At 47.3% G+C, this 21,801-nt stretch overlaps 1 pseudogene; it reads left to right on the top strand.

The window, feature by feature from the left end:
- Positions 1-21,801, top strand: part of LOC120836987 — a 41,495-nt pseudogene that overhangs the window by 13,175 nt on the left and 6,519 nt on the right.

Genomic DNA, 21,801 nt, shown 5'->3' on the forward strand with positions numbered 1-21,801 from the left:
GACCTCCGCCGCCAGTCCGCCCGACCCAGCAGGCACGTCAAGTCGACTGGCGGTGTTTAGGGAGGCATTTATTTTTCACGGGCCGACCAACTTCGGCGTACTTCCCATTCGCTGCACGAAGAATTCTTGACTCACGTCCCACTCCCCCCCCCCCCCCCCCCCCCCCCGGATCAGGTTTCTATGATCAATGCCGCTACAACCAACATGTTTGCGGCCAGCATCATCGAACACGCCTCACGTCGCCCATACCTCAACCCCGTCTTCCTCGAATTCAAGTCAGCCACCGAGTCCCACTTTGTTTTAGACTGCGCCGCACTTACTCCTCACCTCTCGACACCTCCGTTCCGCGTTACTCCGCTAGCCCAGGCCATAAAAGCAAACTCCCTCCTGCTTCAAGCATATATTGTGAAGCTCGACCTTGCCGAGACCTCTTATAATATCACGCTTCGTCCTTCCTCCCGCAACCTGACCACACTTAAGGCTTATTCACACGATGCATCTTTTCAACGCGCCACAGTTTAGCGAAACCAAGATTTCGCGAAATCAGCCAGTTCACACGTGGAGTATGACGCGCGAAACCTGTGACGTATCGACTCACGAGAATTTCGCCAAACCTTGTCATCTGCACCGGGAATACCAAGCGTTTCTCATCAAAATGATATGAAGTACGCACAGTGTGAAGAGACAGCCTGTTTTATTAATACCACTCAATGAACTTCGTCAGATTCGGCTCACTGGGTTTACTAGTCCTGCCAAACCCGGAAAAGACCGCGAACGTCAAAGAACAGGCAGATGATCTCGAAGCATTTCGGACATTTTTGCGCCGATAATAAAGAAAGTTATTCCCAGTCACCAGGTTTATATCCGGTGCTTGCACTCGTCGCGACTATTGATGAATCTGTACCGCGCCACCAACCCGCACTCTAGGCGCCGTTCACACACCTGACGCTGAGTAGGACGTCGCCCGTACGCCCGTACGCACCGCTTCTCCGCTTGTCGCTCGCCATGTTTGTTTATTTTCTTTCGGCTTTGGCTCGGATACGGAATCGGCCGAAAATCAGACTCCTCCAAAAGCTCGCTCCTCCTCGAAGGTCAGACGTCATAGCAAAGTCGAGCGGCCATTGGCAGCGCCCGTGTTTCTCCTTCGGGTGATGGACAGGCCTCGGTGAGGTTTCAGCGAGAAATTGCTCCAGAAGCGAGGAAGACGCGCCACTTTTTTCGGAGGCGCGCCACTTTTTCGGTGGCGTTCAGACGGGGAATCTGTTTCCCGAAACCTAGTTTCGCGACACAAGATTCGCCAACAAGATGCATCGTGTGAATAGACCTTTAGAGTAGGCCGCCGTTACTACCGTTTTTGGCGTATGCCCTTCGGGATAGGCCCGGCGCAGTTTTACATGCAGCTCTTGGCACACCCATTGCCAGAAAATACGCGCGCGTGGACTCTGGGCTTGGTCTCACATAGACAACTCCTTGTGCGCCCATCTCGACCCAGGCAAGCTGGCGTCTACGGTGCGCCTCCTCGTGGAGGACTTGCTGCGGTCGGGATTTTGCTTCAACCTAAGCGAAACGAGCCTGGAACCCACGTGACGCATTGATTTTCTTGGGTTCAGGAACGACGTAGCCGTTGACACCATTTCGCACACGCTAGAACGGCTCGGAGCCATTCCTCGTGTCCTTCGCTCGCTATAGCGCCCGCTTCCCCTCAAGGCGCTCCAGCGAGCGGAGGGTTACTTGGCATTTTACTTTTCTCTCTATAACTCTAGTTTTTTTTTTTTTGTCTCTTGTTTGACAGAGTCTCAGACGAAATTTCTTTTTCATCCATTTGGCTTCCTTTTCTTCTGCGTGTTTGGCCGACTTTGCCGCACTTCCAACTGCTCCACCTTCCCCCGCTACCCAACAACACATAGACATATGCCTCCGAAGTCGGTTTTAGCGTAGTTGTCGGTGTCTGTGCGCAGGCGATCATCGCCCCTCTGCCGAGGCTAGTATACACGTTTCCAATGTTTACAAAACTCACAATGCACACGTGCTAAATTACAGTCCCGCAGGCGCAAGTTCGTCGCTTCGGACAGCGAGCAAATCACACGCCATACGCACGAACACTGAAAATGGAACCGGCCAGGAGCCCTTTTTTAGACAGGCCCAGCTGGTACCCCATGAGTTCAAGCACGTGCAGCGTGCGCGTGATTATAGCTTAGGCAACATAGAAATTCCAGGGGCTTTCCCGCCCGAGCAGAGACATGGAGGCGGCCAGTGGCCTTGGTTGCAATAGACCGATCTCACCAAGCGTTCGGCGCTTGCGCGAAGCAGCCATAACTTTAGTTCACAGAAGGCAATCGGCAGTGCACGAGACTGTTCGTGCCCTGCACGCGCAGAGCTCCAGCGATGTTGTCGCACGTGCGAAAATACTAAAGTTCCCTCGATGCATTGCGGCAGCGATGGCGTAGTCAAACTGGCTGGTGAGATCGGACTATTGTATATACCTCCGGGAAGGACTCGCCGTGTTGTGGTGCACGTGCATTGCCGAGAAAGGGACTCGTCTAGACACGGACAACAGAGCTTTGGCTCTCACGCTGCGCCGTGGCCATGGACGAGCTTTGCCTTGGGCCAGAGCCGTATATGTAGAGAGTTTGGCCATTCGTTGGGAAGTATAGGAGACAAATGCGGAGGCGCCATTGGCTGAAAGCGGGCTGGGCGTGTTCCAGGGCGTCTTCAGAAATTCGAATGTGACCAACCAGAAGCCGGAAATAATACCCTGGCGGTGGTCGCGAGAAACAAACCTGATAACTGCAGTGAAGTGACTCTCGATGGCTGAAAATATGGTACACGTGATGTTTCAATCACGCTCATCCAAAAATGATGGTGGAAGAGTGCGTCTAGCGGAACGATCGACATAACCCGTACGCCAAGCGCCGAGGGCCGGGAATCTGCCGTCCGAGCGGTCACACTCTGCCCGCGCAAAACAGAGTTGAGCGGCGCATTCGTTTCTTACACCTTTCTGCATGATCATAATGAAAACAACACGTGCACCCTATTTTCAACCACAAAGAGTTACTACACTTCACTCTTACGCGCTTATTAAAACCATATACGAACATAAACCTTTGATCAGAACTGTTTCTCGCTACCACCGCTAGGGGATTCTTTTCGGCTTCTGGTTGGTCAAGAGAGCATGCCAAGCCCTTTATCCGAGTCAGACGCACGCCCTGGCTCTGCCCGCGCCTCCCATTGACCAAACTCTCTACATATACGGCTCTGCCTTGGGCCAGCGCCGTGTATACAGAGAGTTTGGTCAATGGGAGGCGCGGGCAGAGTCAGAGCGTGCACCAGACGCAGAAATAGGGCTTGGCGTGCTCTCTTGGCCAAGCAGAAGCCTAAAAGAATCCACTAGCGTTGGTAGCGAGAAACTGTTTTAGTCAAAGGTATACGTTGGTATATGGCAGGGGTGGCCAAGCTGCGGCTCGCGAGCCGCATGCGGCTCTTCGCTTGTTAAAGTGCGGCTCACGGCTCTCTCCCCTACCCCCCCCCCCCCCCAACCCCCCCTAACTCCCCCCGACTCCCCCGCCTCCCTCCCGGTCACACATGTACTTCTCCAAAATAAGAAACGGAGCGCGTTTTAAATCGAAAGAGAGGTTGCGGTTTGGTAATCTTGTGCTACTGCTACATTACGTACAGTGTGACTTTTGACTCGCATAGATTGAAAGTGGCTCCAGTTTCGTTTATTGTTCTATAAAAAGATTTTGCTCCCCCCACCCCCCGCGGCTCTTGAAAGTTTCTCGGTTTTGTTTGCTGCTCTTAGCCCAGGTCAGCCTGGCCACCCCTGGTACATGGTTTTAATAAGCGCGTAAGAGTGAAGTTTAATAATCCTTTATGGTTGAAAATAGGGTGCACGTGATGTTTCGATCATGATCATGCAGAAAGATGTATGAAAAAAAACTGCGCCGCTCGAACTCTGTTTTACTCGGACAGAGTGTGACCGCTTGGACGGCAGTTTCCCGGCCCTCGGCGCTTGGCGTGGGGATTATGTCGATTGTTTCGCTAGTCACATTCTAGCACCGTGATTTTGAATTAACATGATTGAAACATCACGTGCACCTTATTTTCAGTCACCGAGAGTCACTCCAACGCACTTATCAAGTCTGTTTCTCGCGACCACCGCCAGGGTGTTATTTGAGGCTTCTGGTTGGCCACATTCTAATGTGGCCAACCAGCGCCCCCAAAGCGCCTTTTACGATAGATCACGTCGACCTCTCAACCGACCAAAAAGCACTCGTCCAGGAGGAACTGGCGAATGCTGTCCACGTGTCGAGCCAAGGCCACAAACGTACGTTCAAATGGCAACACGACTATTGACCACTCCTCAGATGGTGCCTCAGCCACAATGTTTTCCTTTACGTACCATGGCTCTAGTCACTCATACACCCTCGCAATATGCATATACCGTATTTACTCGAATGATAGCCGCACTGTTTATGAAGAAAACCCGAGGTTTCGTTTTTCCGTGGAGCACACGGATTGCCAATCACTGCATGACTCCAGCAACGTCTTCGCGTGAAGATTCCATCTGTGAAGATTGCATTTGTATGGAGGATCGTGTTTTCGATCTGGTTATTCGCTGTGTTTTTATGCGCAACGCGATGAGTGGCTGTATATGTGCTTCGCTGGAAAGTAGAAGCAAGGACCTTGTTCATAAATAGTGCCGGCTAATACTCGAGTAAATACGGTATATTATAATATAATATAAGCACACCCGACCGGATGTTGGGAGGCCCAACTTCAAATCCTGGATCCGCTGTTTATTTTGGTTCACGGTGGTTTCTTTAACCATTGATCAATTCGATCAAATAAGATTTAGTTATGTGCATATTTTCAATGAATATATATATATACCGTAAACGACTTAATTTTCGCGAGGACCTAATTTTCGCGAATTTCGCGAATCGCCTACGATTCGCGAAAAATAGGTCCCACTAACAATCCCGGGAAATGTAAACGAATGTGAATATATATCCCACCGCGTCGCGAAAATTAGAACCCGCGAATTATTCTAAGACTTCAGCTTTGACCCAAATCGCGAAATATTGAGCCCGCGAAAAATAAGTCGTTTACAGTATATATACCTTTTTTTTTTATTCTTGAAGATTTCTTTTAAGAAACGCCATGAAAGCTACACTTATGCGGTTTGTGCGAGTGAGTTATACGCCAAGGTGGATATTATGTGGGTGGCTAATCTTTGCAATAAGTCAGCTAATTAATTAAATTTCACTAATTAACTTTTTAGTCAGCGAAAATAGACATATGATTCCTATTAGAAACTTGCTGAGCGTTATCGAAAACCACTAAATCAGTCATTTTCAGAAAGACTTTTAGCACGTGAGAAGCATAGTAGTGCACTAAAGTTACCACTCGTGGAGCACGTACAAGGCTAGCGGTTTCGGTAATGCGCCCGCGCAATTTTTCCGTCTCTTATCTAGCCCCAGCTTTGTACCCGCTCCACGGGTGGTAACTTCAGCGCAATACTGCGCTTCTCATACGCTCAAAGTCTTCATAAAAATTACTGATTTAAGGGTTTTGGACGACGCTCAGGAAGTTTCTAATTAGAACCATATGTCTATTTTCACTAATTAAAAGGTTACTTAGTGAATTTTAATTAATTAGCCGAATTATCGCAAAGATTATCCACCCGCATAATGTCCCGCTGGGCGTATAACTCCCTAGCAGAAACAGCATGAGTGTAGCTTTCATGGCTTTCTTTAAACAAATCTGTAAGAATAAAAAAAAAAACGCTATATAAAATATAGTGCGTCCGCACCTTTTTTCTTTTTCCTTATATATAAATGCCCAATTTATCTGGCGTCACAGAAGCAGACAGCGAGAGACGCGCGCTTTTATAACCACATGCATCAGCATTTGCACAACAAAGAAGACTAGGGAAAGGAACGAATAACACAGGGCGTATTTTAACAGCTTTCTGTGCTCGTTCTTCTCCTTACTATTCCTTGTTTTGCGCTATTGCATTCACATTAGAGAGTTTTAGTAGATCGTTCCGATACCTCCGACAGCCCCGATAACGATACTATGCATGCGCAAGGGATGCGGTGGCGGAGTATCGGGTATCGTTATCGGAGTCATCGGAACGATCTACTAAAACTCTCTAATATGTTTGACTTTCACTAACTATACTCCGCTTCACGATAACTTGGCGAACTGTAGAAGCTACGGCCCCGCGACCCAATCAGAACGTCGGAGCGCGGCACGTGGCCCGACGTCACGGGAGCATTTGGGTCACCACGCCAAATCCGAGGCGCGAGGCTTGCCACCCAAAGGAAGCGGCTGTCGTCTGCTAGGAAGAGAGTTGTCTGCTCCGAAACCAACCAACTTCGGATGAACGGCCACCGCAGCAACATATCTCACACTTTAAAAAAAGGGTATCACCTTACACCCTTTTGTCCCATATAATGCACCCCAAAACTTCGTTTCGACGTACAGCGCCCTATAGTCGAACAGTAGGCCCCAAAGTTTGCGAGGGGCTCTATAACGCTGCGATATAACTTATTAAATGGCTAAAGTACGTATCAAAGCCAACAAAAATAAAACACGGAGGTTTTCGCAGTAGGGCGAAGAAAATCCCGAATATTATTATTTTTTCTTTTTCTTTTAAGGACAGAACGAGTTGGTTGGTAGGGATAATTAAACTTGAGAAAGAAAACAAAAAAGGGTCGCGAAACAGAAAACAAAACAACCACAAACTTCCAAAGGGAAGTTTGTGGTTGTCCGTCCTTTCTCGTTTCGCGACCCAAGTTTCGGAAAGCGCGGCCCGTCCCCTTTCCGCTACGTTCAGCCGTCGAGACGGAGATCGACCGACTGGAACAGCTAGGAATTTTGGAGCCTACGCAATATTTTAACTGGGCCACGCCGTGGTGTTAGTGAGAAAGAAGGATGGAAGCATTAGTCTCTGTGGTGACTACCGCAGCACCGTGAACGGGGCCACGAAAAGGGCGTCTTATCCTTTGCCAACAACAGGCGAAGTGTTGAGCAGTCGACGGGGAGGAACTGCATTCAGCGCCCTCGACCTAGCGCAAGCCTACCAACAACTTCACGTGACTGCAGCTACGACTGAGCTTAGGGTGATCACCCGTCCCGCGACTCGCGGGACTGTCCCGCATTGAGGGCTCGTGTCCCACGTCCCGCAAGAAATATATAAATCTTAAAAATGTTCCGCATTTCAAACTGTCCCAAAATTCACTACGCAACTCACTGAGCTGCCGGACAACGGGGCACGGGGAAGCGTGGTGGTCGCTGGTAAACGTGTGAATCGCAATGGTACACCGTCTTCTATCCAAGCATTGCGGGAAGCGACCGTCGTTCTTGCAGGAGACCTGACTCGCATCCACCGCTGTGCACCCTACCCTCTCTTTAGTGGTAAAATATTGCAAGAAAAAATTGCTCGACAAAAGTTGAAAAATAAATTATTGTAATTATTTTCAAATCATCCCGTGTCAACGCGAAAGTGTTGCTGTGGAGAAATGTTTTCTTTGTTTTGTTTTTTTTTTTTTTTTTTGTGAAGGCGATTACACAAGGCAAAAAATACTGCAACTCACAACGATCAAAAACAACATAAGGTTTCAATTCGTGTAGGAGCACGTTGGTAAAAATGAGACAAAACAAATTAGTCGTTAGTTGTTTATACAGCAGGAGTTTTGTCGGCCAGAACATGGTGACCATTGTTACCCGCTGTATATAAGCAATTTAGCCAGTGCAGTGCGACTGCTAGCCTGGGGTCTTTAACGCGCACCACGCAGTAGTGATACACGACCGCACGCCGGTACGATGCTCATCCAGTTCGAAATGTTCAGGGGTGGGGACTGAACCCAGGCTGCCTGGGTTCTGCAGCGCGAGCTTTCGCTCCACGTGCTCCGAGCTCGAGTGCGCTAGCCCACCGATCACCCGTAAAAATAAGAATCGACAGGAAACAAGAAGCCGTACAAGATTTACAGCATCTTCTTTACTTTTCATGCATTGAGTTCTGCTGGAGTCGATTTTATGTTTTCAACTTGTACACATTTATTAAAATATGTGGCATTTAAACTTAAAATATATTCTTGAGGGTGAAAATTATTTGAGCTTCTATATAATAGGCTTTTGGACACGACAGGGTATTAAATGTGCTAGCAGAGTCACATTTTGTGGCGTGTGTTCATAAATTACATCGAACAGTTCTTCTTTTCCATGTTGCTTATAAACCTGAAACTGGGGCAGAAGGAGCTAGGAAAGAAAATGTTTCCTTGTTTTGATCCAGTCTTGGGTTAAAAAGCAGCATGGTAAACTTCCAACAGCTCGACTGCGCACTAAGTTTTTTTTTGTAGTTGCCGCAGTCGAAACATAATACCATTCTCCTTTTACAACCCCCCCCCCCCCCCCCGGGTCAGCGTGTCCCGCATTTCGCTAGCAAGGGTGGTCACCTTAGCTGAGCTGCTCACCATGAACACAGCAAAAGGACTGTACAAGGTGAAGTGGCTTCCTTTTGGTGTGGTAGCAGCTCCAGCAATATTTCAAAGGTTCATGGAGACCACCTTGAGTGGGCTTACCGGTGTCTGTGTGTACCTCGACCACGTCATTGTCAGTGGTGCCACGGAACAAGAGCACAAGGAACGATTGGCAGCCGTGCTACAGCGACTGGCAAAGGCAAACTTGCGTCTCAGCAATGCTAAGTGCCGCTTCAGTGTACCGGTAGTACATTTTCTGGGCCACAAGATTGACGCTAAGGGCATACACACTGCAGATGAAAAGGTACAAGCGATAGTGGAAGCACCCGCTCCGACTAGTAAGCAGACTCTGCAGTCATTTCTGGGCATGTTGGCCTTCTACGACCGTTTTTTAGAACAGAGAGCCACAGTAGCATCCGTACTGTATGAGCTGCTACAGAAAGGCAGTCCGTGGCAATGGGAAGAAAGACATCAGTGGGGTTTTGAAGAGCTCAAGAAACTGATCCTGAAGACTCAGTACAGTCCTGGCTTGCTACGATGAGACAAAGCCACTACTCATCTCGTGTGACGCCTCACCGTATGGTGTAGGTGCGGTGCTAGCCCAGCAGGACAGTCAAGGCAGGGAATTGTACGTATGGTTGGTTATCTCATGAACTTTTCCCGAAGAACTCGCTGCTCTAGTGGATGGCAATGTTGAGGCGGTGGACGTTCATCCGAAGTTGGTTAGTTTCGCGGCAGACGACTCGGCACCGACAGCCTTCGCGTCCCAAACATTAGGTGCCGCTGAGCGCAACTACGCTCAGCTTCATCGGGAAGGCCTTGCTGTGGTGTTCGCAGCCAACCAGTTCCACAAATATAATGCGGTACGACCGGTAACCTTCGTGACCGACCACCAGCCACTACTGGGAATTCTCGGACCGCAGAAACCGGTCCCTTAGATACCTTCACCCCGCCTGACACGCTGGTGTTTAAAGCTTGGAGCCTACGACTACGACCTGAAATACCGAGCCGGCAAATTGCATCAGAATGCAGACGCGCTAAGTAGGTTGCCGTTACCCGATTGCATCAAGGAACCTCACGCTCTTGGTGACATCCTCATGTTCGAAGTCCTTCCAAGTCCGCCTCTTACAGCCGAGTTGGTGGCAAGATTAACGCTGGAAGATGCCATCCTGTCCAAACTTTACAGAGCGATTCAAGAGGGCACGGTACAGACACTGAAGGGAGACGACTTCACCGTTTATCACAGAAGAGCCACGGAGTTAGCAATTCAACGCGGATGCATCACCTGGGGCGCAAAAGTCGTAATTGCCAACAGCAGCCCGCAAGCAAGCAATGGCACTGGTCCACGCAGGCCATCGAGGAGTCGTGGCCATGAAAACCTGTGCGCGCAGTTATTTATGGTGGCCAGGTTTGGATGACGACATTGAAACAACCGTTGAAGCATGCGAGCCATGCCAGCGCACACAGACGAATCCGGCAGAAGCTCCGATTCCTTCGTGGACGAAACCATCAGCACTATGGCATTCGCTCCATGTAGATTTTGCTGGTCCCTTGGAGGGACGAACCTTTTTGGTAGTTGTGGATGCCTATTGTAGTGTTTCAGGGGCTATACTGCATTAGGATATATGCGCAGGAAGGCTTACGGTACGACGACGATGGAGTGGAGGGCAGCGGCGGCCCGCGGCCAAGCGGACACGCCGAAGGAAAAAGGACACGTCCAGCCCCGACGAACGCTGCTACACTTCTTCTTTATTCACGCGCACAAGGGCGATTAAAGGAAAAGGGGCACCTTGGTGGCGATTCATAAACTCAATTACAACACCTATACCAAGTGGGTAGAGGTGAGACAAGTAGCTCCTCCCACATCGGCATCGGTCATTGATGTACTCCGCTCACTGTCTGCGACATTTGGGATACCACACAAGGTGGTGTCAGACAACGGAACAGCGTTCGTGTCTGTCGAAATACAGGACTTTTACAAGGACAATGGCGTTCAGTACGTAGCGTCGGCTCCATACCATTCTGTTACCAACGGGCAGGCAGAGCGATACGTTGGCGCGCTGAAGAGAGCGCTGGTCCGAGAACCGTTTGCATCGGGGGACCCGAGACTTTCACGGTTCTTGTTCCGTCAGCATAGTACGGTTCACCAAACAACAGGTGTTACTCCAGCTAAGGCCATGTTTGGTCGGGAGCTACCAAATGTCCCCGATCGCCTCGTACCGATAGCAGAGTCACCAACAGTAATAGAGAAGTTACCGCCAAGCAGGCAACTCCAACCTGGAGAAGAAGTAATGGTTCCGCAGTTTCTGAAGAAGCCTAACTGGATTCCTGGCATCCTAGTTAGACCAATGGGTCGACGTTCATGGCTTGTTAAGTGTGCAACTGACATCACTCGCCGACACTTGAACCAGATTCGCAAACGTCGCCTTGAAGAAGATGCAAATAATGGGGCATCAACGACGCTCACATGGGCATGGGCAGGACAATGAAGAACCAAAAACTACGGCACTAGAGAGGCAGGTAGACAGAACGACTCCGCGCAGATCTAACCGGACGAGACGGCCGCCTCCCCAGGTACCGCGCCTGAGAGGGGAGAGGTGTTATCTCCAAGGGGCCAGCCCAATGGCACTTGGGAGCAGAGGGCAAAAGACGATGAAGTGAAGACGTTGTTCGACGAGTGCGTTTGTCGCCATGTTGGCGTTGCTCACCGTGTTCCGATAATAAACGGAATTTCTAAGTAAACAGTTTTCCTCCAGCACGTAAAAAAAGAAAAACTTGTATTTTTTTTAGGCATTTATACTTACCAATTTAGATATGATAAATGAACCATCTAAAGCACATTGATGTACAGTTACATGGCACTCTGTTCAGTGGCTTATGCAGGGTGTCACAAAAGAAAATTTACACGGTCTTTTTTACCGCAAAAATGAACTAGACATCGCCGGACGCTCATTCTCCGCCTAAAGGTAGCCCTAGAGGTCACAACCAGATGCCAAAGTTTCAACCCGATCCGATTACTTAATCAAAAGTTATAAGTGATTTTTTGAAAATTTCAATGGGAAAATGGCGGCCGACGGAGTTTTCAAACACATGGGGCTCTATGGCCCCAGAAACCGAAAACAGGCAAAAATGGGCTCGATTTTCCCATTAAAATTTTCAGGAAATCATTTATAACTTTTGATTGAGATATCGGATCGGGCTGAAACTTTGGAATCTGGTTGTGACCTCTAGCTCTACCCTTGGGCGGAGAATGAGCGTTCTGCGATGCCTAGTTTATTTTTGCTGCAAAAAAGACCGTGTAAATTTTCTTTTGTGACACCCTGTACATACGATTTTTTACACCCCCGTAACACTCGAGAACACCCCGTACATTCACACTGCGCAACTGTAAATCAGTAATGTGAGTGGTAAGTGCACGCTCGATCGACAGTCACCTGATCGGTCGTGCAGGGGAATTTCTTTGCCGAGCAAGAAAATCCGCGTGCGAAACGCGTCAATATTCAGGTGCACGCGTGGAGAAATTTATCATTAGAAGTGTCTCGTTTCCTTCAGAGTCTCTGCTAAAAATATAAAAAAGAAAAGAGAAAAGGATTAAGCATTTTATAGTTACGTGCCTTTCCCTACCTTTGTTTATGTTCTGGGGGACTGAATGCAAACTTCTAAAACTATTTACGTATCGTGGCCCAGTTTTGATTAGGTGTTATTAAAGTTTCGATTAAGTGATTGCACGAAAACTATTAAGATATACTATAAAAGTAGGTTTATGGAATCTTGAGGAGACTAATATTTGTCTTGTATGGTTCTTTGCATAATGATGTTCGTTTCATTGTTTCATACCGTAGCTGGCCAGATTCCCATATGTGGATCGAGGTGAAGCCTTCTAGCGAACAAAAGGACGAAATGCGAATCGATTACGATTATTATTATGGAGGTAAGCAATTACTGATATTGTTTTACACTTAGACATTGAGTTCAATAGCGTTATTTTTAGTTTATTAAATCGAGAAACGTATTCTGCTGCATCGCGAAAAACAAATATTTTGACCGAAATTAAACTGCATGCCCAGAAAAACTCCTGAAGCATGCAGCCGCTCTGCAAGAGTAGGGGTCAAGCTTTTTTAGATAAACAAGCAAGGACAAAATTATCAAAATATACACTTATCTTCCTAATCCTCATAATCACAGAGGGCACAGAATATGTGTTGTGCGTGGATTATGCGTGCGTTATTATTTTTTATTCTTGGTTACCTAGAGCTCGGGTGGTTTCATGCGCGTTGGAAAAAAGGACGACGAAGTGGCATGAGGAGCAGCAGCGTTCGCTTCAGCTCCGCTAACACCACTAAATTCCTGCCATCAACTGGGTCCCCCGACCCAAATCTTTTACCTAAGGGCGGCGACTCATCGAAAGAATTCCAGCAGAACCAAATGTAGGCGAGTTTTTCTTTTAATTCTCACCTCGAGAGGCCGCCGTAGGCCCGGACCCCGGGTAGGCAGAACTAGGCCTGCCCATCATCCCGCATTCTGAACATGGCGAGTACTGAAACAACGCCGATCGAAATGTGCACCGAGAACGACGAAAACAATAGCATGGAGCTAGTGACCAACAAGAACAACGCAAAAAAGGTGATAATTCCAGCGAAAATACTACAAAAGTCAAGACCAGGACGATAGTTTCGAGATCAGCGATGACAAGATTAACAGTATAACTAACATCAGCGATAGTTCTCCTCCTGAAACGACAAACAGTTGGACGCGAGTCACATACGAAAAACAACAACCACAATGGGGAACCCACCTTGAGCGCTTTGACGAACCAAAGATCGTGATTGTGGTGAAACCCACGACGCAAACCAGAATATCGAACATCTCATCGCGGATCCACATGGACCAACTGAAACAGCTTTTTACAATTCCTTGCAACATAGACCGACTTAGCTACGATCCCAAACACAGTAACAACACCATAGACATCACTGTTTACAGTGAGGCGCACGGAGGAGACATCCTCCAGATAAGCACTCTGACGCTGTGTGACGGCACAGAGGTAGGGTTCCAAACATACAGATCCACCACGGGCCTCATGCCCAGAGGAGTAGTACACGACGTGAATGCAGAGTTCACAGCACAAGACATTGTCGACTACTCAGACTCTGACTATTGCAATGTCCTACATGCAAGACCCATTGGGAGGAGAGGCACATTTCTTCTTACATTCGATGGAAATAGAGTTCCTAGGAAAATCACGCATCGCGGAATACTGTTCAGAGTATACACGTACAAACCAATAGCTGTCCTGTGCCTCAAATGACACGGCATCGGGCATAAGGCAGCTGTCTGCGTGAGAGAGCAGAGATGTAGATGTTGCGGTGAACCTCACCCAGAAGGAAAACAATGCGAAGATGCGAAGATACGTATTGCCCTGACTGCCATATGTCGGGACATACAGCCTTCGACCCCAACTGCGAAACCAAAAAAAGCACGGACGCAAAGCTACAAAGAGGAGCAGAGGCAATGACACAGACAAAGAGCAAAACAAAAAATGTGGCAAGTGCTTCTCCATGGAAGACGATGGCAAATGCCCTGCACAACCAGGGCACACTTAGAGGAAGAACATCCTTTCACCAGAATCGCTTCTCCCCCTACAAGATCTCAACAAGTTCCCGCCGCTGGAAAACACCGGCAGTACCAAGAAGGACCCCACCGCCTCCAACTGCACGACATACAACCAGGATCTACCAAACGCCAAGGCCAACATGGCCAAAAGAACATCTTCAACGAACAAGGCATCAATCGAAGCCAAAGAAAATCAACTAAAGGAACTTGAAAGACATGTAGCCCAGCTCAAAGCGGAAATTGAAAAAGACAAACAAGAAGAACGTGCCAAGCAACGCAGACAAACAGAACTGGAAAAAAAGAAGCAAGATGCAGTCAGGAAGACTGTTGAACAAAAGACGGTGCTAATTCCTTCCTTCACAAAGAACCAAACACCATCCGAAAACCCGCCGATCTGCGCGATTACCCAAGCTACCCAAAAAGGGAATTGGGAAGATAAAGTGCTGCGCTTCGTGAAAACACAAGCTCAGAAAACGCAACAAACACAGAAAATACTACACCCACAAATTCAGCAACAAATACAGCAGCAGCAATAGATGCAGCAGATGATGTAGCAATTTCAAATCATGTTTATGCAGTTCCAGAAATCACAAGTACAACAATGCAGCATAGATGATACCTCCACCCCCACCCAGGATGCAGAACAAACCATCTAGGTATTCCCGCAGGAATAAGGCACTCGATTTTCGCCAATGGAACTGCCGGGGCCTCCAAGTTCGCAGGGCGGAACTCAATTTACGACTTAACAAGAACCTAAAGATGCACTACTATTACAAGAGATAAATGGGGACAACATCGGTTTTAGAGGATACAGAAGCTTCACATCACCCTCAATCATCCACAAAAGCGGCAAAAAAGAAACAGTCCGAGCCCAAGTAGCGGTGTACCTAAGAAAACAACTTCCATATGAACAATTACACACTACTCAATGGTGCAACCAAACTTAAGAAATAGTAGCAGTCCGCACAACAGATAATGACATCAAGATCATCCTTATATCGGTATACTACAGACCAGCACTTTTCACGGACGACGAGCACAGCTGGCTAACCACATCGTAATTGGGGGTGATTTCAACGCATGGAACGCGGACCGGGGACAAGACCAACCCAATGAGAGAGGCGTCAAAATTCAAAAAGAATATGAAAAAGCAGGGCTCAACCTACTGAACGACCCCGAAATTAAAACCAGACTCGGACAAGGGCCCTAAAAGAAAGACACAGCACCCGATTTAACCCTTACACCACAAAAGTCTATAACAACCTGGAAATGCGATAATAATGACCCATGGGGAAGTGATCATTTCCCATTTCACATAACGCTAGAACTCGGAAGCAAACTTAAACAGAAAAGAAAGCGCAAGACCATCATTTCGGATGATTTCAGAACAATCATAAATCAAGAATACCACATAACTAGCTTAGACGAACTAACCCACGCTATGAGAGAAGTATCTGGAAAAGCGACAATTCAGAAAGCAGAAAACGGGGATGACCCAAATCCTGACACACACCTTCTTTCATTATGGCAACACAGACAGGAGTTCGTTGACAAATATAGAACATCCAGAAATCGCAAAGACTTAACCGAGGCAAACAAGCTTGCAAAGGAAGCACAATCTTACGCCAATAAGTTATGTATCGACAATTGGAACGACCTATGCGAATCATTCTACGAGCACATGTCAATAACACGAATGTGGATTGTTTGTAACTCAATGCTCGGAAAAAAAAAGGAGTAAGGAATCCCATCCAATATAGCCCTACGAAGCAACAAAACGCTAGAAGAAGTACTTGAAGAAACGGGCCCACTTTTCTTCCCTCAACCTGCAACCAAGCCGAACGAAATAATCTACACCCCAACAGTAGTGGAAGACCAACACCACTACAACTGCGACTTCACCGCCTGGGAGCATGAAGCAGCAATTGCAAACGGCAGGACTAGATGTGCACCAGGCCCTGATCAAGTAACCAGCAGTATGTTGAAGAACCTTCCTGAATTTGCGAGAACTGCGCTATTGGAGCAGATCAACGTCATCTGGAAGTTAGGTGAAATGCCAGAGGACTGGAAGATGGCGTGGGTCACACCCTTACCAAAACCCAGAAAAGTCTCAGACAAACCTCAAAACACAAGACCAATATCCCTGACGTCGATACTGTGCAAGCTCGTCGAAAGGATGACGCTCGCTAGGATCGACTGATTCACGGTTAAGAATGGTACATACCTCCTGGCCCAAACGGGATTCAGAAAGAGCTTGGGAACGCACGACACTCTAATACTACTTAGAGAAACAATATTGAAATTCACCCCCGAAGCCCACAGTACGAGAACGTTGGTGGCTCTAGACATCAAGAAAGCGTTTGATTCGCTACCACACGACGTAATAATCAAGACTATGGAGACCCAAAGAATCCTGGGAAGACCGCTTAACTTAATCAAGACATTTCTCAAAAATATAAGATACGTAATCAAAGTGGGCAAAGATCAAAGTAGCACAAAGAACAATGACACTGGAGTGCCGCAGAGTTATGTCCTTTCTCCCATGCTCTTTAATCTAGCAATGGCACCGCTAGCTTGAAAATTGGACGAGGTAGAGACACTCCATTTTACTATATACGCAGATGACATCACACTCTGGACAACACAAAATAAGAAAGAAGAACCGGTTGAAACACTGCAGGCAGCACTTCACATTATAGAGAGCTTCCTAGCAAAAGTGGGCATGAAACCATCAGCCGATGGGACTAAACTTCTGATATTTGGTAGAGAAAGAGACAACACCAACCCCACTCTAAAGTTCGACGAGCAGACAATATAAAACAGTGACGAACCACGTCAACACCAAACTCAATCCCGACAAATGGATCAAAAGAATGCGCGACACATCGAGACACGGCACCTCGATCATCAGAAGAATAGCGAATAAACACGGCGGAGCAGGTGAAGGAATTGCCAGAACGATAGTTCATGCGGCACTCATACCGAAAGTCATGTATCGCTGTCGCTTTTACACATTGACACTGCATCATTGGGCCCGTCTCAAAACCCTGATGAACGACGCTAGAAGATGTATCTCGGGTCTTCCGAGACAAACAGGACTGGGAGGACTACACAAAGGCGTGCCATTTCTGTCGCTGAAAGAATTGGCCTCCACGCAAGAACAAACACAAAAAGTCAAGATGCAACTCACCAAGCAAGGCAGAGAAATCGCCACACTACTTGGTTGGAAACTCGAAAACAATGCTCCCATATCAGACCAACTACCACCATGGGAGAGGATCGACATAGCCCAATCGGCCCCTATTGACGACGTAAGTGATCGAAAGCGTCGCTGTGGTCGGTCCACCACAATTGGCCGAATGCTGACACTGACGTCAGCAAAGGATTTCTCATCGACGGAAAGAAGAGGGATGTAAGGACTCCAATTTCGACGGTGTTGGCAGTTGCTTTGAGAGCGCAATGATTTCAGGCTTCCACCATGCCCATTCATTACAAACACCATCGAACTTGTTGTTTACAAAGTAATGACGTCACAAAAGGTAACCGAACGAGGGTGCCACCGAAACATCTCGCCGCTAATACCACAAAAAATTAACGGCGAAAAAAACAAAGAAAGACGGCGACACAAGGCAATGAAGCACTCCGAGGAAGTAAAAGCCATAATCGAATGTAACGACTCATCTACCATCGTCTGCTACACCGACGCAGCCTTCAGTGAACGAGGAAATGCTGCTCTTGCGTGGTACGTTGAAAACACGAAAACTACTTGCACAAAACATGCACCGTACTGCAGAACGCCGCAAGAGGCTGAGATCACGGCCATTGAAGAGGCCCTGAATGCATTTGGACAAGAAGCCCAATGCGGCACGAGCATCATCATGTTCACAGACTCCCAAGACGCCAACCGTTTACTGAAAACGCATCAGGAAACGTGCAAGGCGATTCGAAATATTACGACTATGGCCATTAAGCTAAGGATGCGCGACATCCGAGCCTCGGTACGCTGGATCCCGGGTCACGAAGGGATCGAGGGCAACGAGATAGCCAACGAGGCAGCAGGAGAGTTAACTCGTTCCTTCCTCCGCTGCTTTCAATGCCACTCCGAAGCCCCCGAGCCCTCTCGAACCCATCAAAATCTACCAAAAACGTCGCAACGAATCGAGTCTCCGAAGAGCGAACCTGACGGCTTTTACGACCCTTTTTGGGAAATTAAAGCAGCCAAGATCGCTCTGAAGAAAAATATCGGCAAGCACAAAGACGTGGCACGGGAAAGCCTTCACAAGCGATTCCGAAGGCACGAATCCGTCCTGCTAGGAAGACTCCAAGCAGAAGCGGCAATCACCCCATCAATAACGAATAAATGGGCGGACGCTAAAAAGAAGAAGAATCCGAACTTTGTACCAAAACCAGACCAGTTCAAGTACTGCCTAGAGAATCTTAGGGCAGACACTCAATACTTGGTCTGGGAATGTTCAAAGCTCGACCAAAAACCAAATGACGCCCTGAGGGCACTCAACCATGAAGACAAACCTTCAACACTCGACGACTGGGTAAACCCCACAGGAGACTCCGAACGACGCAGCCTCATCCTCCGATCGCTGGTCGACTTTCTCAAGACGGCCAACCTCGGCAGAGACCTTAGCTGCCACAATTACAACCCTACGCGCTTCCATCATCCCAATAACCCTCTCCTCACTGGCCCTACCATAGTGTAAACCGCCAGTTGAATTTCATTCTTAAAAAAACGTTGTCTGATCTGACCGTCACACTGATATGGCGCCTGTCTTATCAGAATGATTAAGGCAAATTAAAATGTATTCAGGATCGGAGTCGCCTGCCCGCGCCGACAGTCGCCTTAGTCCAGCTGCTTGTGCTCTCGTTCGCCTGCTCCTCGTAACGTCGAGCATAAGCGCCGGGCTGCGGATCGCAAGGTCTGAGATTCCATCTCAGCCGCTCGTTCAACCTCGGTAATCGTAGTTTATCACGCTTAATTACGATGAAGTGTTACTAATCATATCTTAAGTACGCCTTCTAGGCTTTTTACGCTTTTGCATTGCCTGTTATTGGCTATGTATACTTCATGATTATTTGGTCATGTGACGGTCTTTTGTTGCGTTTGAGTGAAACGCTTCTCGCAATAAATCCACCCCTCAAACATATTCTACGTCAAATTTATTTTAAAAAAAAAGGACAGTCATTGAATACAGTGGAACGGTGCAAGCCGCAGGCGAAATAAAACCTAGTGAGCCTTTGGGACAGAGAATTTCCCCGATTTGTTCGCTTTGTGCTGGTTAGGAAAGCGACTAACCGGAAGTTGATTAAACCGATTACCTTTATAGAAACAAAATACTGACTGTCAAATAAGAGTCTCGGAGTTTCCCTTGATAGATAAGGGTCTCGGAGTTTCCCTTGATAGGCATGATATCGCCGATTTTTCAAATTTAGTTTGAGTAGCAAAGTCAAAAAGAGCATCGTATAATGTTGACATTGTCAGCCGTACAAAAACATGCTCGGTGGGTGTGATATCTGTAAATAAATTATCTTTAGGTTACAAGGATTATCGGCTGCTTTTTACCGACTACAGAACCTGCTTCACCTTACAAAGGGATTACGATAAAAGTAAGCAATAACTGTTTTTTCTACTGCGCTTAATTTGTATTATGCTGAATCTTATTGACCTGATCAATTATAAGCACTTTTGACTAGAAAATTATAATCAAAATATTTGTGGAAAACTCGTTCTTTGCTGTATACAGTAGAATGTAGAATTGAAGACAATGTGTTTGAATGCTACGCTGAGAAGTCAATTGATAAAAATAATTCCGTTATTTTTACTTCATTTAAATGCCGTTCATATTTAGTTGCTGTTTTATTCAGTTCGCTCCATTCAGAAAAGCGTTTCATAACCCAATAAAAAGAAATATGACTTGCCATTTGCAGCATAAATATTTTAACCTTGAAGTTTGAACCTGCAGATGTCTCTTTTCTACATTACTTAGCCTATTTACAAAAGTCATAATTGTGTTGCACGCGACAGATAGGTTTTCTGTCACCGAGTCTGAAAATGGGCTTGGTAATCATCTTCTGGAGTCTTGTAATTTCTGGTTCGAACTATATGCCTTCAAGCATGTTTTGCGCACTGTTTATGCGCCCCGCAAAGTAGCTCTTACAAGATTTGGTCGTTGGAGGAAGAAGCGGTGCTTTTGGCGTTTGAAACGTGCACGTCTTGATAAGAAAACACATATCTAATCAAAAACACACCTAAATGTATCTCAGTGATGTGATTGCTCCGCCAACTGCGCCAAAATGCGCCAAGCGGATAACCCTGCCCACATCCTGCTACATTTTGCCAAGTATGGTAATCTGCGCCAAACCTGCGCCAAAAGACCAATTTCGGTCGCCTTTCAACACCGAAACTATTCTGAGCACCGTAATTGAGCATGCGTGTGTAATGTGGCGCAAGCGGCCGACCGACACAAAGTACCCTGCATCAAATGCCCTTTCGGTTCTGCATGGTTTTCCCGCCATCTGGCGTTTCGCGCTCTCGTCGTCTCGTAAGTCTCGTCTCGATTTTTTTTTTTTTTTATTTTTAACGATAGACGAGGGTGTGTGCGGAGGCTCCCACGTTATAGCGTTTTGGATACTAGCCTTGCCGTCATGCTGTGAAACAAAACCGCGTTTTTGCGCGGCGGGAATTTTTTTTTTTTTTGTGTACTGAAGCATTTGCTTGTGAAAGCAACAGCCGTGGGAAAACTATATTTGGTCTCTGCCTTCTAGTCACCGTGGCTGCGCGACGTCGGGTGTTGCCCTCCTCACGTCGCTGCAGACATGGCGCTTTCTATGAAATGAAACTAAGTACCGCTGCATGTTCATCAACATTCCTGTTCTTGTTTAAATCATACTTTACTACAAAAATCCTTCATCAACTCAAAGACTGCTGTGTCGAAGTATTAATTACCTAGATTTCTCTCACTGGGCTTTTTTTTCGAGAGGGACCCCGGTACGTGAAAAATCTGCCGCGATAAGAAAGTTGGTGATGACAAGTGACCTAAAGCAAAGAAGGCATTGTCTGCGCTGAACCCGCACAGCGCGCTTGTTTGTCTCGAGTTCAGTCGTTGCACAAACCCAAAGCGATCCAAGAACCTTTTGACCCTGGCTTGCGATATCTTGCATCTATGCGCGCTAGATCTTTTTTTTTGTGTGTGTGTGTGTGTGTGTGTGTGTATTTAGCTTGTGCCTTGTTTGCCTGTCTGACAATAACGCGCCGCTGGACTTTTTTTCGTCGTATGCTTGACAGTTACACTTTGCACACAATTTCGGGAATCAGTTGGCGACGGAGCGGAGTGACATGGTTTCGGTTTGATCGAACAGCTAACCGTTGTCTCCGCTCGCGCGACGAAGCACGCGCAACTGCAAGACTGCTGAAGTTGCCCTCACGTGTTTGCGAACTTCATTGCACGGCAGAGGCACCAGCCGGGACGCTTGCAATCCATTGTTTTACGTTTGCTTACTTTTGACGAAAATCTGCTACGTCGGGAACCAGTAAAACGGTGACAAGCGGTATTTCGGAATTGCTCGGCAACGCCTACAGCACTGTACACTTGTGGGATGTCTCAGCAGTAAAAACACAAGCAGCGACCTCCATCACAACACGTCACGTTAGAACACTACACAGGTCATAGCACAAAGTGCCCTTCATTTG

Source organism: Ixodes scapularis, unplaced genomic scaffold, assembly GCF_016920785.2.
Source record: "Ixodes scapularis isolate PalLabHiFi unplaced genomic scaffold, ASM1692078v2 PGA_scaffold5__190_contigs__length_132052651, whole genome shotgun sequence".
Classification (NCBI taxonomy): domain Eukaryota; kingdom Metazoa; phylum Arthropoda; class Arachnida; order Ixodida; family Ixodidae; genus Ixodes; species Ixodes scapularis.